Genomic DNA, 17,172 nt, shown 5'->3' with positions numbered 1-17,172 from the left:
AGGGGATCTTCCTGATCCAGGGATCAAATCCAGGTCTCCTGCATTGCAGGCAAACTCTTCACCATCTGAGCCACCGGAGAAGCCATCTCCTTGGGGATCAGAAAATGTCCACAGGGCAAGCTTCTGTATTTGGACATTTTAAAAGTCACTCTGTATTGGTATTCTCACTTCATTATTCCCTTCTGAAGATTCTCTTTATTTTCTTGTAATCTTGGTTATCTGTTTTTAAAAGATGTTTTAATATTTTGAAAATTTTGTGGGGATAAAAATTTCTGGATTTGTAGTCTAGTGTATTATCAGAAGCGGCTTCTCTGGTAACTCAGTCCGTAAAGAATCTACTCAAAGTGCAGGAGACCTGGGTTCCATTCCTGGGTCAGGAAGATCCCCTTGAGAAAGAAATGGCAACCCACTCCAATATCCTTGCCTGGAAAATCCTATGGACAAAGGAACCTGGTGAGCGGCAGTTCATGAGGTTGCAAAGAGTCGGGCACGACTGAGTGAATAACACGTTCATATTATCAGAAATGCAAGCTTGTATGCTTGTTCTAAATCATTTTATCAATTGAGTATCATTCTCATATGGACATGTTAATTAAAATAGTTTACAGTTCTAGGGATAGTAGTAGTAGTAGTAATAATAATAAATTTGTATGGAAGTCGAAGAAGAGCTGTTGTGAAATTATTTTTGCAATCTAAGTTTCCTTTTCACTCAGTAACCACTCTTCCAAGTAACGAAGTAAAACAAGGTCATTTGTTCCATTCCAATCTATTGAACAATATGACCACACTGTGGTTGAATCACCATTGTTACTCTCTGATCCTTGGTTGCTTCAAGGCATTTTGATAAGATTTAGCTTTGGTACTTACTAGATATCACAGAGGCATGCAAGAAAATCATCATGGCACCATATAGTGCTTTGCAAAGAAAATGTTCAGTTTGTATAGCTTTTAAGGAGATGCTAATATGTCAGGTTATTACATGACAAAATACCTTATCTTCATAATTGTAGGCCATGGTTTTAGCTTTCTGTCATCATCTCTTTAGCACATAAATGATCTTCCTAATTGAAATAAACACATTCCAGCAGTGTAGAATTTAATTTTTTAAGATCATTTGTATCTTATAATAAGTACCTCATGGTTTTAGAAAATTGGCATTAATATAAAATAATAGCTTTTTGAAACACTGACATAATCATAGGAATATGCTTGTATCCTTTTATATGGTAGTGGAACAATAAACACAACGTTTTCTGGAAAGAAAGCTAGGTGTGTTTGTGTGTACATGCACGTATGTGCAGAACCAGCTATGTGTACGTGATTCTGCATATTTTAATCAACTTTCTGCACTGTATTCTGGCCTCTTAGTTGTCATGACCCCATGTTTTGGAATCTTTTATGAAGTGACTTATTTCCTGAAAAAACATTCCAATAAAGAATGTTCAATCCAGGTCCCTCACAATTAAATATGAATTTTGGCCTAGGTTAGTTATTATCTATCTGACATTTAGTTGTAGGTCTTCTAGGGTAAAAATTATGTTCAATGGAAGAAATTTAGTAAATGTGATTTGGGTAGGGTTGGTTTCTGTTCTGTTTAGGGAAAAGTCTTTTTTCTTTAAAACACATGAAATTTAGGAAAAATGACAAGATGTATTTCATTTTAAGTAGCATCATAAAACTTATTCCTCACACAGAAGTTAAAAGACACTAAATGGCAAAAGAAATTGAAAACACTATTCTCCATTGCTGGACATTGTCAAGAAATCTTATCAGGTGATATGGACCCAAGACAAGTCTGTGTTTCTCCACCTTTCCCACCTGCTTATCCTCTTTCCTCCTCTGCATGGGTCCAGATCCTTGGTTTCTCTCCTTTTCTTCTTCTATTGGAATATTTTAGGCCTGCCCACTGATAGTCCTTCCAACTCCACCACTTCCCATGGGTGTGGCCTTGGTTGACTTTCTAACACTTTTTCATTCACAAAATGAGGAGGTAGCGCAGAGAGAGAAGATTAGAGCAGATCATGCTTAGGTAGTGTATCGTGCAGTGCCTGAAGCTCACTCAGTGTTGAAAACAAGCATTATCAGTAAGGAATAAAGGCATGAAAGGAAAGTGAAAGTCGCTCAGTCATGTCTGACTCTTTGCGACCCCATGGACTATACAGTCCATTGAATTCTCCAGGCCAAAAAACTGGAGTGGGTAGCCGTTCACTTCTCCAGGGGATCTTCCCAACCCAGGGATAGAATCCAGGTCTCCTGCATTGCAGGCAGATTCTTTAACAGATGAGTCATAAGAGAAGCCTGGCATAGATACTGCTAATAAACAAAAGTATAGACATAATAAATTAAGAGGTTATATTAATCACACATCTTTGGACTAGACATGTTCAAAGTCAGATCAGAGAAAATACAGTGCAAGTTTCTATATAACTGAGAAAAACAGACAAGAAACAAACAGAAAGGACACTGAACAATTACAAGTAGATTGTGGTTGTTACTTTTAATTATTTTTATTTCTACTTTTCACATTGTTCCTAGCATCTGGTAAATGATAAATCAATTTGACACTAAAATCTATAGAAGCAAAACTTTTTCAAGCCTGTGCTGAAAGATTGCTACATTGAAAGTGAGAATAGTCACAGTTATAATTTCCATTTCACTGAAATGCTACTACATTTTTCCTTTGAAGAAAGTCCTCTTATTTTTCTGGAATTGAGCTGCAGGAGTTGCTTGTATATTTTTGAGATTAATCCTTTGTCTGTTTCTTCATTTGCTATTATTTTCTCCCATTCTGAAGGCTGTCTTTTCACCTTGCTTATAGTTTCCTTTGATGTGCAAAAGCTTTTAAGTGTCATTAGGTCCCATTTGTTTATTTTTGCTTTTATTTCCAATATTCTGGGAGGTGGGTCATAGAGGATCTTGCTGTGATTTATGTTGGAGAGTGTTTTGCCTATGTTCTCCTCTAGGAGTTTTATAGTTTCTGGTCTTACATTTAGATCTTTAATCCATTTTGAGTTTATTTTTGTGTATGGTGTTAGAGAATGTTCTAGTTTCATTCTTTTACAAGTGGTTGACCAGTTTTCCCAGCACCACTTGTTAAAGAGGTTGTCTTTTTTCCATTGTATATTCTTGCTTCCTTTGTCGAAGACAAGGTGTCCATAGGTACATGGATTTATCTCTGGGCTTTCTATTTTGTTCCATTGATCTATATTTCTGTCTTTGTGCCAGTACCATACTGTCTTGATGACTCTTAAAAGCTTCTCCTTCTCGGTGACCTAATTCCATGTTAGGTTTCTACTAAAGAAAAGGTTTAGAGTCAGCACTGGTGTCCACTGCAAAGTCTGAAAATAGTGTGGAACAAAGCATGGGATTTTTTTCTTTTAAGTTTAAACTTCAATTTTTTTCATCATTTCTATAATGGAATAGAATAGACAAATTCTACTTCTTGGCATCTAAAAGTAGATAAGATCCTGTTCCTTTTTAAATGTGGAGAACTTAGGGTAAGTGAATGTGATAAATTCTATAAAAAATAAGCTATTATTTAACACTTTACCAAAAAAAATCTTTATTTTTTTTTGTAAACTGTATTGCTTTAATGAAATTTTATTGTGATAATTTTCTTTCCTAAGTGACTTAGTACATTTATTCACTTCACTTCAATCCCCTTTCTCAAATTTATAGTTGCTAAGTATCAAGAAGTCTTCCCAGGTGGCTCAGACAGTAAAGAATCAGCCAGCAATAAAGGATACTGGAGTTTGATCCCTGGGTTGCGAAGACCGCTTGGAGAAGGGAATGGCTACCCACTCCAATATTCTTGCCTGGAGAATCCCACTGACAGAGGAGCCTGGTGGGCTACAGTCCATGGGGTCACAAAAAGATATGACTTGGACATGACTGAGTGAGAATTCCTTAAGGAAGACACAGATTCCTGGGCCCCATCTCTAGGGACTAATTTGAAGTTCTGGAGTAAGAATCTACTGTGTAACAAGCCACGTTGATTGGGATTGGGACACCATGCTTGTGACCCATGAGCAAAATCCAGCCATTGGCCAAACTGCCCCACGGCCTGTCTTTGTAAAGTCTGACCAAGAGTGATTTTTCACATTTTTAAAGAGTTGTAGAAAGGAAAGGAAAGGAAAGGAGAGCATCCCTAACAAACTCTGAAATACTTATCAACAGATCCTTTCCAGAAAATGTTTGCCAATCCCTGCCCTTGACAATCCTAGTTCATTCACTCTGCAAATATGTAATGACCGCTCACTCCATGTTGAACATGTTCCCTAACTCTGCTGATGGGGACACAGGGACAAAAGAGGTGGGAACCAGTGTTTAAGTCTCACACAGGTCACATTGCTTGTGGGACAGATCATAATTAATGTAATTATGGTTTGTGAAGTAACAAATACATTAGTGAGATAATTTTAAATAGTAATTTGTTATGAAGAAAATATAAGAATGGTATGTCTTCTCCAAGGTGACATCTGAACTAACCCCTCAAGGCCTGGCTTGGCTACAGTGTAGCGATTTAGGGAGAGCTTGACCACTATGCAGAATGAAGAACAAAGGCAGGAGCCTAAAGTCAGAAATGAGCTTGGAATCTTCAGAGAGGCCAGTGTGGACAGAAAGTAGAGAGGAGAGAGATAGCTTGAGGAGCAATGTGCAAGAGAGAAAGTTTTGCAAGACTGGGAGGGTCGTCAGGAGGACTTTTTACATTTTAATATAAGGGCGATGGAACCATAGCCTGTAAACTCCATTTTCAAACCCATGGTGGTGGTGGTTTAGTTGCTAAGTCATGTCCGACTCTTGCAGTCCCACGGACAGCAGCCTGCCAGGCTCCTCAAACCCATGATTTAGATATAAATGAATAGTACATCACTACTTTGAGATATATTAAAACTCAAATTAAGATGATTGTGTTAATAAAAGAAATTCCTAGAGGACAATAAATAGTAGCTTTTGTTTTGAAGATTGAATATGATACTTTCCCTCACTTTGTGTTCATGCATAATCTTAGGGGATATAAAATCAGAATTAACTATAGACTAATGTACCAAAATAAATATACTTAACTCAAACTCAGTCTTGAAGGAAGATAAGGCTTTTAAAAGTGTTCTATTTCTTAGGAACTTATATGTCCACAAACCTAAGTTAATTAAAGATACAGATTGTGTTTTATTTAAAGTTATAATATCAAAATTTATTCTTTAGTAGTTCTTTCTCCTTGATAATGGGTCTCATAACACATCTACTTATGTTACATATAAAAGAATCTTTATAAAGGGTAATAATTTTTGGTTTTAGAAACTTAACATTCTCCATGGTAACTATGATATATTATGATGACTTAACCATAAAGGCAAGTGTGAGAACCCAATGAATAATTCATGCTGTCTGACCCTAACTTCATGCATTAATTGCATTAGACATCAGCTTCAACGGAAAATCCATTTAAAAATAAACTGGATGGCACTGAACACAAATAGTAACAAGAACTCTAAAAAACCATATGGTAAACTGCAACATTTATTATTTTAAAACATTAATTTTATTTTGCCAAAGAAGAATATATATAATGCATAACGTAAAACTTATTCACATTTCCAAACACATTTCTAAACATTCAAATAAATTAGAAAAACTCATTTCACATCCAGCTGGCACTGAATTTATTGTATTTGAAGAGACAGTCTCTGGGACTGGTGGAATGTGGTAGTGCAAGTTAAGAATGCACATTGATTTCTCAATTGCTAGCAAAGGATTAATGATCCTTATATGTTTGTCTCCCTGATGAGACCAAAGCTTATGATAATAGTGTTCACTCTCTAGTACTTCCTATTTGTAAGCACTCATTAAATAGATGTTTGCTAAAAGAAAGTATTAATTTTCTCTCTCAAAATACCAAATAAAATATTAATAGTACTAAACTATGTGCAAAGGGAAGACATGCCATCAGAAACACAGAGCTTTTATTGGTGCCTTTACACCACAATGCCTTGGGTTCCAGAGAGAGAATCTAAGCCTTATTTATTTCCCCAGGAACAGAAGTGAGTGGCTCTTCTCTGAGGTTTTGAGGATGAAGCAGCATTAGAGGCATTTTACAGGGTGGCTTTGTGCTCTAATGAATGAAGCTAATGAAATGATTAACCTGAAATGACACCTTCAGACCTGGGGACATCCAATCTCACACTGTCATTGACTTACCTTGATTCTTGCTCTTCCTTTGTTCCTTTATAAGTTTTTCTTGTATATACGTGTGTGTGTGTGTGTGTATGTGTTTTATTTTGGGTGGAGTTGCTCAGTCATGTTCGACTCTTTGCGACCTCATAACTGTAGCCCACCAGGCTCCTCTGTCCGTGGGATTCTCCAGGCAACAATATTGGAGTGGTTGCCATTTCCTACTCCAGGGGCACTTCCCAACCCAGGGATCAAACCTGTATCTCTTGAGTCTTCCATATTGGCAAGCAGATTCATTACCATAGCACCAACTGGGAAGCCCTTTCCATTTCCTACCTCAACTGAAATGACTGAATTTCACCATCAATTTCTGGAGAGAAATTCAGAGCTTCTAAAGTCCCCAAGTCTTTGCAGGTTTGAGAATGTCTGCCTATTGCCTTGATAATAGGAAAATAGCATAGACACGTAAAGAATCTGACGATACTGTTTTCTTTTTGGAACTTTATAGAGACATTGCTCTATGGAGCCACCACACCGAGTGCTTTTCAATAAGGCTTCCCCATTGATGATTTTATTGGCCTGATTTAATTGCATGTACTTTTTGCCCCAAGAAGGGCTCCAAAGTGCTTTAGTCCTTGAGTACTTTCAAGTTTGAAAGGGTCTTCCTCTTTTCCCTATATTTGAACAACAGTGTGAAAACAACTCATATTCTCCTGGCAGTCCTTCTGCACAACTTGGCGGACATGTCTCCTCTGTGCCTGGCTTATCTCTGTAACAGCAACTCATGCTGGAGGTGCCTGAGGGTTGACTGCCCTTCCACTCACTTTTCTTGGAAGAGGGCGTGATCTTTCACTCTGTAGATGCAGTGTTTGCTTTGTTTCAGAGATCTTTTCTTCATGTACATTATTTTTTCTTCTGCCTTCATTGTGGTTTTCTTGGACCTTTTCTCTAATAGACTAACTCCATTTCAGCTCCAGCTTGCTCTATTATGTTCCTTCTTATTTCTAGCTCATTTAGAAAATTGTCATAAGGCTTAAGTGACATCCCAGTGTTCAGAGTTTTCCCACTGCCATCCCAGCTCATTTCATTCCGTGGTTTTATTATGTCTTCATGCATTATTGTACTCACAAGATTGTTATGTTTTCTTTCGTAAAACTAAGAGAATTTTCTTCTGCTTTTCAGACTATGTTCTTAGGTTAGGTTATGGATAGTTTCTATATTGCTATGATCCCTTTTTCACACTTTTAACATAAAAGGTCTGGCCAAATTTTTAAAAAATGTCATTGTTTTTGACATGCAATTAAAAAAGCTGTCATTGTTTTATCATTTTGTCTATTTCAACTGATGATATCATTCATTAATATAATATAAATCTAACAATATATAAGCATTTATAATCAACGGAGAGTCTGCCATGTAGTAGTACCTTCCTCATAAATTTCTTGATTTTCTTTGTTGTCAAGATGTTTCTTATGCCTGAGTTTAAATGAGAAAAGAATAGCAACCACATAAAATATTATCAATTCTTCTAGTTTATAGCTAGATTTTCTCAATGGTACTATTTTTGTGTCTCTCATGCAAGTATCTCTATTACGATTAGGGAAAGTGTGAGAACTCTCAAGCTTTTTGACATCAGAATGAAGGATTTTGCTCATGTTTCTGTTTCTTTTTTTTAGCAGTCACCACATACGAATTATTCAAATGCTATCTTGGCAGGGTCATGCATAAACTATGTCAAATACATTAATTTAAGCTTTCAGTTAATGTCTTACAGAGATGCGAGAACATCTACCAGAGCAAATAATTGGACACAGGCCAGATATTTCATCATAGGAGCTGTCTGCAGTCTGGGGAGGTGTTAGGAAGGAGGCAAGAGACTCCAAGTTTCTAAGAACTAGCTTTGTGGATTCTCACTCTGAAGCAGGTGAGCAGGTGAGCACAAGGACTTTCTTAGGAGAAATGTTTAAAGTTACTTCTTTCTCTTCTCACTCCATTCTCAAATATTTTTACTTTTGTTTCTGTCATTATTGCTTCGTGCTTGTTAGTATAGTACCAGCTATATCACTACTGCTTTTACACTTGCTTCTGGGCATCCTGGGCTTGAAATAAAGATACTGTATTCCAGTACTCTACACAGTACTATACAGTAAGGTACAAAAAAGCTCAACCATTGTGGAAGATGCACGCACATGACAACATACATCAGACACATGAACTAACTTATGTGACTGGACATGTAAAAGCACATTCCCATCTTTGAAAGCTTGTAACTTGAAGGTTTGTATGCAGGGGACTTACTATAGTTAGCTTGTTTCTGATTTTCCCTGGTGGCTCAGGTGTTAAAGAATTGGCCTGCAGTGTAGGAGATGACAGTTTGATCTCTGGGTCAGGAAGATCTCCCGGAAAAGGAAATGGCAACCCACTCCAGTATTCTTGCCTGGGAACTCCAGGGACAAAGGAGTCTTGTAGGCTGCAGTCCATGGAGTCACAAAGAGTCAGACCCGACTGAACGCAACTAACACTTTACTAGTTTTTACACACTATAGCAAACCTCCTATTACCACTCTGGAGGTTTAAAGAGATAGATATGAGTGATTTGAGATTATCAGAGGACATGTCTTATATATATAAAATTTAACATTTAAAATATTTGTTGCATTAATTTAATCAACTATTCTCCTACAGGCAAGAAGAAAACAGGAATCAGAAGGACCCTTTCTTCTAGGAAATTTTATTTCTAACAATTAATCAAACACTCTAGGAAATTGCTTTTCTGAATTTACTGACACAGATATTTGTTCTAGCAAACCTTACTTTTCTTATGATTATCAATGAATTCTATTTTTTTTCCTGGGAGGCTACCTGCCTTAATAGTTACAGATACTTTTTAATGAGAGCTTACTTTGTGCCAGACATAATTTTATGCATTTTATATTTGTTTCATGCTTAGTACTTACAAGAGCTATGTACAATGAATCATATTTTATCTTTTATAAAAAAGAAAATGTACAAATGGTTTAAGAAATATGACAAGATCAGAAATATGATCAGTCTCAGAGGCAAGGTCTTAATCTAGGACCTTCTGACTCTAAAACACTAAGTTCCATTTCCTCTGTGAGTCAGTCAACAGACGCAAACATTTGCTGAGCAACTTCCACATCCCAGAGTCTAGCCTTGATGCTAGGGAGATGGTGCTGACAAGAGGGTGAAAGCTCTGCACTTATGGGGCTTGCATTCTAGTGAAACTCTTGAAAAACCTATCAGTGAGTGAGGCAGTTCCAGTATGATTTTGGTCATTGTTTCCTGAGTGAATGTCAGCGTATGTGACTGAGGGCTCCACACCTCTATCCAGTGCAGTCCGAAAGGTCCCAATGAAAATGCTACACTGAGGCGCTTACAGATTAACTTGTAGAAAAGAAAATTGTCTTCTAAAGCTTCACACAGAAAAAGAAGCTTTTCCAAATCAGTAAGCATAAATAATATTTGAGTAAAAATCTTTTTTAAAATTGGAATAGAAAAAAAAAATAAATAAAATTGGAATAGGAAGGTAGAGGTGGTTCTTTAAACTATTGGGGTGACAGGAAAATATTTGCAAAAATTAGATCAGAGAAATAGGAGAGATTCATATATATTAATAATATGTCACATATATATATTCTCTTCATGTATGTATGTATATTCAAAATGGTAAAATAATTTACCTTCTTCTGTTCTGTGACCTGTAATTATTTGCAACTCGCTAGAACTAAGCATTAAAAAAAATTAAGAAAAAAGATTCAGACTGGTGGCTCATATGGTAAAGCATCTGCCTGCGATGAGGGAGACCCGGGTTCGATCCCTGGAATGGGACGATCCCTTGGAGAAGGAAATGGCAACCCACTCCAGTATTCTTGTCTGGAAAATCCCATGGACAGAGCACCCTGGTAGGCTACAGTCCATGGGGTCGCAAAGAGTTGGACCCGACTGAGTGACTTCTCTTTCTTTCTTTCACAACCTTAATAGTGGTAGAAAAGCAAAACTGAATGAATATAGGCTAATATGTTTCATGTTTACTGTTTCTGTCTAATCACTACTTGCAGATAGTTTTAAAAGGCAAGTAGAAACTATTAAAACTTCATATAAAAAGAATAAAACAATCACTTTCCCATTACTGAGATGTTTCACAATTTTACCATACTTCCAAATAATATTCATACAGTATTATTTCTTCAATTACTCATTAAAGATTTTCCACTGATTTTCTCCTTCCATAGATGAGATTTTTCAGTTCTTCTTCACCCCTCCTTTTCTTCCTCCCAATTAGTCAATGTAGTTATGTGTGCCTGTGTGCGTGGATGAGTGGTCACTTCAGTCATGCCCAACTCTTTGTGACTCTATAGATTGCAGTCTGCCAGGCTTCTCAGTCCGTGGATTCTCTAGGCAAGAACACTGGAGTGGGCTGCCATTTACTCCTCCAGGGGATCTTCTGAACCCAGGATCTTCTGTGACCCTCTGTGTGTCTCGCATCGCAGGCAGATTCTTTACCACTGAGCCATCCCATTTTAAAATCTATTATTGTGACTCTATAAAAAATTATGCTTTGATTATTATTCCTGTGTCACATGGTATACACTGTTTACGTTTCCTTGCTGGTTCCTTCTCATATTTATGGACCATTTGGTCCTGGGAAATTTACCTTTATTATCTTTTGATAATTTATTCTCCTCTATCTTCCGTCTACTTTTAAAATAATTTTATTTATTTTAAAATGTTTTGTTTTGGCCATGCTGGGTCTTCTTGGTTGCGTGGGTTTTCCTCTAGTTGTGGCGAGTAGGGGCGACTCTCTATTTGCGCTGCACGGGCTCTAGGGCACGGAGGGTGTGTGGGCTCGGCAGCTGTGGCTCCTGGGCTCTGGAGCACAAGCTCAGTGGTTGTGATGCCCAGGCTTAGTTGTTCTGCTGCCTCTGGGATCTTCTCGAATCAGGGATCCAGTCTGTGTCTCCTGCATTGGCAAGTAGATCCTCTACCACTGAGCTACTAGGGACACCCACTCACTCTTTGTAGAACTCCTATCAGTTGGATTTTGGACTTTGGATCGATCCTACCCTTTACTTTTTATCTCAGTCCTTCTTCCTTATTTATTTATTTATTTTTTGATATTTTTTTTGTAGTTAAAAAAATTTTTTTTAATTTTTAATTTCGAAACATTTGCCCTTTCATTCTGCCTTTCATAGCATCATGCTTCTGTTTCATGGACGCAATATCAACCTTCTTCCTCTGAGGAGTCTTTCCGGTTACACTGTTTCTTGTTTACCCCGTTCTTCTTTACCCTCAGGTTGCTTTGGCTTCTCTCTTCCATTTGGAGGCTTCCCACACATGCTTGGTGACATACTTGGCTGTCTATTTCTAATTAAAAGTGAGGCACTAAGAAATTGGTATTGTGTCATATTCCATTTCTCTGCCGGCTTTCCATATGTATATATTTCTAGTTAAGGTTACAAATGTTATCTTGCTTCATTGAAAATAGAGATTATGTATCTTGCTTCCTCTCCTTATATTTATGAAGTGATTTTAATGAAGATAATAAAGTGAAAAGGACTTTACTTATGCTATTGAGTACTTTGTTCAAAGACCTAAGATTTTCTAATTTCCATTTTCAGGTCTGTTCCCGTATCATTTAGTCTCTCTGCTTTTACATTATTGATCTAGAATCAAATTTCAGTTTGCATTTTATCAAAAACTTCTCTAAACTTGATGTTATTAATTGTTTCTGATTTTCCATAAATGTCTTTCAGGATTTGACACAGCCTTCTACTTTTAAATGTCAACTTCACAGCCTGACAATTATTATAATGGCATTCACCTGTCTTCTTCTTTACTCTGAGTATTTATTCATTTATTAAATGAGTAGCATCCAATAGAACTTTCTTAAAATGGTAACAATGGTCTGCATCTGTATTTTCTATTATACTGTCCTCTAGCACATGAGGTTACTGAGCACCTAAAATGTGGCTACTGTGCTTTATGTACTGACTTTTGCAATCATTTTCATTTTAATTGATTTAAAGTGAAATTTAAATAGTCACACGTGGTTAATGGCTACCATATCAGATTCTATAGCAATAACAAAAATTTATTAATGGATTACTCTGTGCTGGGGACTCTGCCACATATTGAGACATAGCATCACAAAGGACAAATGTCCCTGCCTGGTAGGAGGCAAGAAACAATTATATTCTAGCAAGAAACACAGCCAGAAAATTGTAGAAATATATTATATGATATTATATGTCATGTAGATATATGACATTACATATCATATAATATCTTAAAGTATGATATTATGGAAAAACGAAAAGGAAAATCCAGGCAAGAGTGAAAAGCATTGGATGTAAGTAGTATACAAAATGTGTTAAGTATGCCGCATAAGAACTCTTTCACTCTATTAACATAGGTAACACTATTGATTTCTTGCTATCACCAGATGAGATAAGATTTCTCTCTGCTCTTCCTCCCAATAATTACAGCACACATTAGGTTTTTGGTCATTGTTATCAAAATATTTTTCTGTATCATTATTGTTTTAAATGATTTATAACTCAATAAAGTGTATCTAAGCTGAAGAATACTCGTGACACAAATCTTGATATATCTTCATCTAGTGATAGAAACTTTCATTAATTACTGTAAAGATCACTAGTCACTTCCTTACTTTATAACAGGGTTATTTACATGCATATGTTGGGCATGTGTTGTTTGACAGTCTCCATCTGTTTGCCTTTCTCCTGTTGGATTTATTGGAAATGCTCCAGCCCCACTCTCAGTCATGTGGTTTCAAAAAAGGGGTGCGGAGCTTCCCTGGTGGCTCAGTGGTAAAGAATCTGCTTGGCACTGCAAGAGACAGGGGTTCAATCCCTGATCCGGGAAGATCTCATAAGCTACAGAGTAACTGAGCCCATGCGCCACAACACTCGAGCCTGTGCTTCTAGAACCCAGGAACCACAACTTCTGGGCTCACAGCACAGCTACTGAAGCCTGCACTCAGCAAAAGAAGCCACTGCAATGAGAAGCCCATGCACCACAAGCAGAGAGTAGCTCCCGCTCTCCACAACTAGAGGAAGGCGGTGCAGCAAGGAAGATCCAGCACAGCTGAAAATAATAAATAAAATTTTTCTATTTTCAAAAAGGCTCTGGGGATGGGCATGTGAACGAGATCCTGCTCCAGGCGTTCCATCGCCTTGGCATTGATGATTTTTCAGGAACAGAAACAAACGCAATTCTGTTTGGAGAAAGGGCAAGATTTTCATTTGCATCTGTTTGGACAATGAGAAGTTCTCATTTCCTTTGAACCTGAACTCACAAGGCTACTGACAGCTATAGCTGCTGTAACCCTCTTGCTACCGAGGGAGGCCCGAGAGTAGAACCAATGTAGAGGAAGTGTTGTTGAAGGATGGGAGAAAAGCTAGCTCCTTCTGATTCTGTTGTGACTGTTTCAGTTTCATGAACGGATAACACCTCCTTTAAACTTTTGCCACTTTGAATTAGACAGTTTCACACTTGCAATGAAAAGAACACTTCTCAGCTTGTGTTAGGGGGGATAAAATCACTGTACTTGAGTCAGAAGACCTCTTAACTCTGTTCCCTTCGTGACTAACAAGAGTTCCCTTCCTAACTCTGCCTGTGATTATCTGCATGTCTCTGGAGCCAATCTCTTTATTCTCTAGATCTGTCGGCAAATGGGAGAGTTAGATAAAGTGTTTTCTCTGGTCCCTTCCAGCTCTCTCGTTATGTGAAGCAGCTCATTTATGAGTCCGCAGCTGAAAGAACCATGGCATGCCCTGAAGCTCTCCCACACTGGAGCACAAACCATCTGTCTTCTGTCAGCTGTTCGCAGGGGAGGAGTCAGGAGTCAGGACTCAACCGCACAAGTGCCTGGTTTAACTCTGCTCAAGTATGGGTGCCTCCTGCTAAAACAATCATCAAGTGGCTTTGGGACATGAGCTAGACCCTGCCCAGCTCTGATGCGAGGTCTAACACTAAGCCAAAATATGCTGTTTCCAGGGAAAACCTAGCCATATAGATTGCTTAATTGCTATCCCTTGAAAATGTTTTTTTTTTCCCCATTTTGGACAACTGCTGAGAAATTTTATTTTTTTTTTAAGAATTCTTAACAATGAATTAATTTAAACACACCCTTTGATAAATACAGACTGTGGTTTTAAAAAATTAAGTAAACAAACTTAAGAAATATATGTTCCCATGCATCTTGCTCTGCTTAGAGAGCATTAGCTTCAGTAAGGTCTGTGGAACACCAAATATCTGAGCAGATGGGCTGTGAGTCAGGCCAGCTATTTATTTATTTATTTTTTCTCTAAACATTCTGACTTTACTACTTGGGCAAGTCACTTAACTTCTCTGAGCTTCAGTTATCTCTTCTATAAAATGGTTATAGTACTATTCCATATCTCCCAAGATTTTCATGAGGATAAAATGAGAAAATAAATGTAAAATTTTGAGCATGGTCCCTGGCATGATGAGGGAATAATCAGCACAAATTAGAAAAACACCTATTTATAGTAGATACATGTACTACCTACATTGTATATATGCCCACACCCACACAACTATATATACATCACATTTGTCGTGCAGGTATGTAATTGTATGTGCATTTATGTTATCTCTGGGCTTCCCAGATGGCACTAGTGATAAAGAATCATCCTTCCAATGCAGGAGATGTCAGAGACTCAGGTTTGATCCCTGGATCGGGCAGATCCCCTGGAGGAGGAAATGGCAATCTACTCCAATATCCTTGCCTGAAAAATCCCATAGACAGAGGAACCTGGCGGGCCACGGTCTACAGGATCACAAAGAGTCGGACATGATTGAGCATCTGAGCATGAGCGTGATGTCATCTCTAGCTGTGAACACTGAAAATGTTACTCTTTTATTTCTCATTATTTCACATATATAGTTACAAAATTGTAAAATTTTATAGTTTGTAATGTAAATCACCTGAATTTTCCATTTAAATGGAATGCAATTACTCAATAAATTCCAAGTTAAACTTTAGAGTCTACTTTGAGGAAAAAGAATATAAATCTATCTCAAAACAGTGATGTGTCCACATAACTAGGATGCACCAACTCTGCCAACACCAGCAGCATATTTTTTTCCTTGTCTTTAAAGAGCAAAAAAGTTCAGATGAACAAAATATATTTTATAATTAGAGGAGGGAAAAAATACTGTCTTCTGAGTCAATCTTGCTTTTTGAGAACCAAGAGGTTTATATAACTGTTTCACCCATTCAGCCTGTGGAAATTCAAAGATCACCATTAACTAGTTTTCCATTTCTAACTATTTCAGTTTTTATAATCTATATGAATATGGGCTAGCTTTTAAGTCTTAAATTTATACATAGTAATGAATGGCTTATGATTGTCTTTTCAATAACAAGTCAATAATAATAGCCATTCTGTTAATTTCCACCGGTATTGTCTAATGAATTCAGGATCTATATCCTGTGTTGATTGCAAGGTTTCAAACTGGCTTCCTCAAAGCTGTGCTCGATTCTATTTTATAATGTTAACATTTACAGAAGCATACACTAAAAAGCAGTATAAAACTTTGGGACATAAAAATTCAGATAATTTACTACAGCTTTTCTATTAAATGAACTTTGTTTTACAGTTTTTTTCTAAAACTAAATAGTTACTGGATTTGGGGACACTAATGGGAAAGGCATTTTAAAAGTTGTGAAAGAGTAGGAATTTGTTTTAATAATAAAAGACAAGGGAAAATTTAAGTTTAGCAAATTTTATTTGTGTTACAAAATAAAATTTGTATTTATATTAAATATTTGAAAGTATGTTCACTGTATTCACCATAATCAAGTAATCTTTCTTGTTCTCAGACCAGAATGCAGAAGTTAAATATTGGATGTGCATTAAAAGCTTGATTTCTAAATTTTTATTTGCATGGAAGAATAATAATACACCTAGTAAATTCATGTAAAAATTGATTGTATTTCCTGGAAGGAATTATGATAACTGAATAATTTAAAATGGGTGTTCATGAATGGAAAAGATGGAATATCTAAAATTTGAGCTATTTCTACCTGGTCGGTTTTATACATTGTCATGTCACCTTGAGAGAGCCCACTTTGTGGGAGGGGAAGGTTTGTTATTTTCCTACTTTTCCTATTTAAATTCTATCTCTTTCTCTGCTCTATAGACCTGATTTCCACACATTTATGGAGTATCTCTTGAGTAGTAGACATTGTTTCTAGGTGCTGGATTTGCAAATATAAACAATGTTTGCCCTATTCCCCTATCCCTTTCTATCTGGGAATCTATATATCAAGTCTCAGTTGGAGGATTTCTATCTTTAAGACATATTTTCTGAGATCCCTAGCACTGATTGTGTTAGAGTTATTTTGAATTCTTAATGGATTTTGTACAAATAGCTACTACTTAGTCCAAAACACCTTTATATCAACAAAACAAAAATTTTTAAGAAGAAGGAGAGAGGTGTTTGTTTTAAGGAATTGGCTTATATGATTGTAGGGGTTGATAACTCTGAAATCAGTAGAATAGACCAACGGACTTGAAATTCAATCAGTAATAAAAGAAGAAACTCCCAACAAACAAAAGTCTGAGACTAGAAAGCTTCACAGGAGAAGTCTACCAAACATTTAAAGAAGAGGAGAAGGAAATGGTAACCCACTCCAGTATTCTTGCCTGGAGAACCCCAAGGACAGGGCAGACTGGTGGGTTGTGGTCCACGGGATTGCAAAGAGTCAGACACGACTGAGCACACAGTGTGCATGCAATCCTGATCCATCCCAAACTATTTCAAAAAACCGAAGAAGAAACTCTTCTAAGATTGTCCTAGAAAGCCAGCATCACCTTGATAACAAAATCGAATGATGATATGATACATACACACAAATTATAGGCCGACATCAATGATGAACATAGATGCAAAAATACTCAGTAGAATATAATCAAGCAAAACTCAACA

The 17,172-nt window shown here is 36.9% G+C and overlaps 1 pseudogene; it reads left to right on the top strand.

The window, feature by feature from the left end:
* LOC122422704 overlaps positions 1-14,155 on the top strand; it is a 112,165-nt pseudogene extending 98,010 nt beyond the window's left edge.
* The last annotated feature ends 3,017 nt before the right edge of the window (positions 14,156-17,172 follow it).

The sequence above is a fragment of the Cervus canadensis genome, chromosome 20, assembly GCF_019320065.1.
Source record: "Cervus canadensis isolate Bull #8, Minnesota chromosome 20, ASM1932006v1, whole genome shotgun sequence".
Lineage (NCBI taxonomy): Eukaryota > Metazoa > Chordata > Mammalia > Artiodactyla > Cervidae > Cervus > Cervus canadensis.
This window is presented reverse-complemented; position numbering and strand designations above follow the sequence as displayed.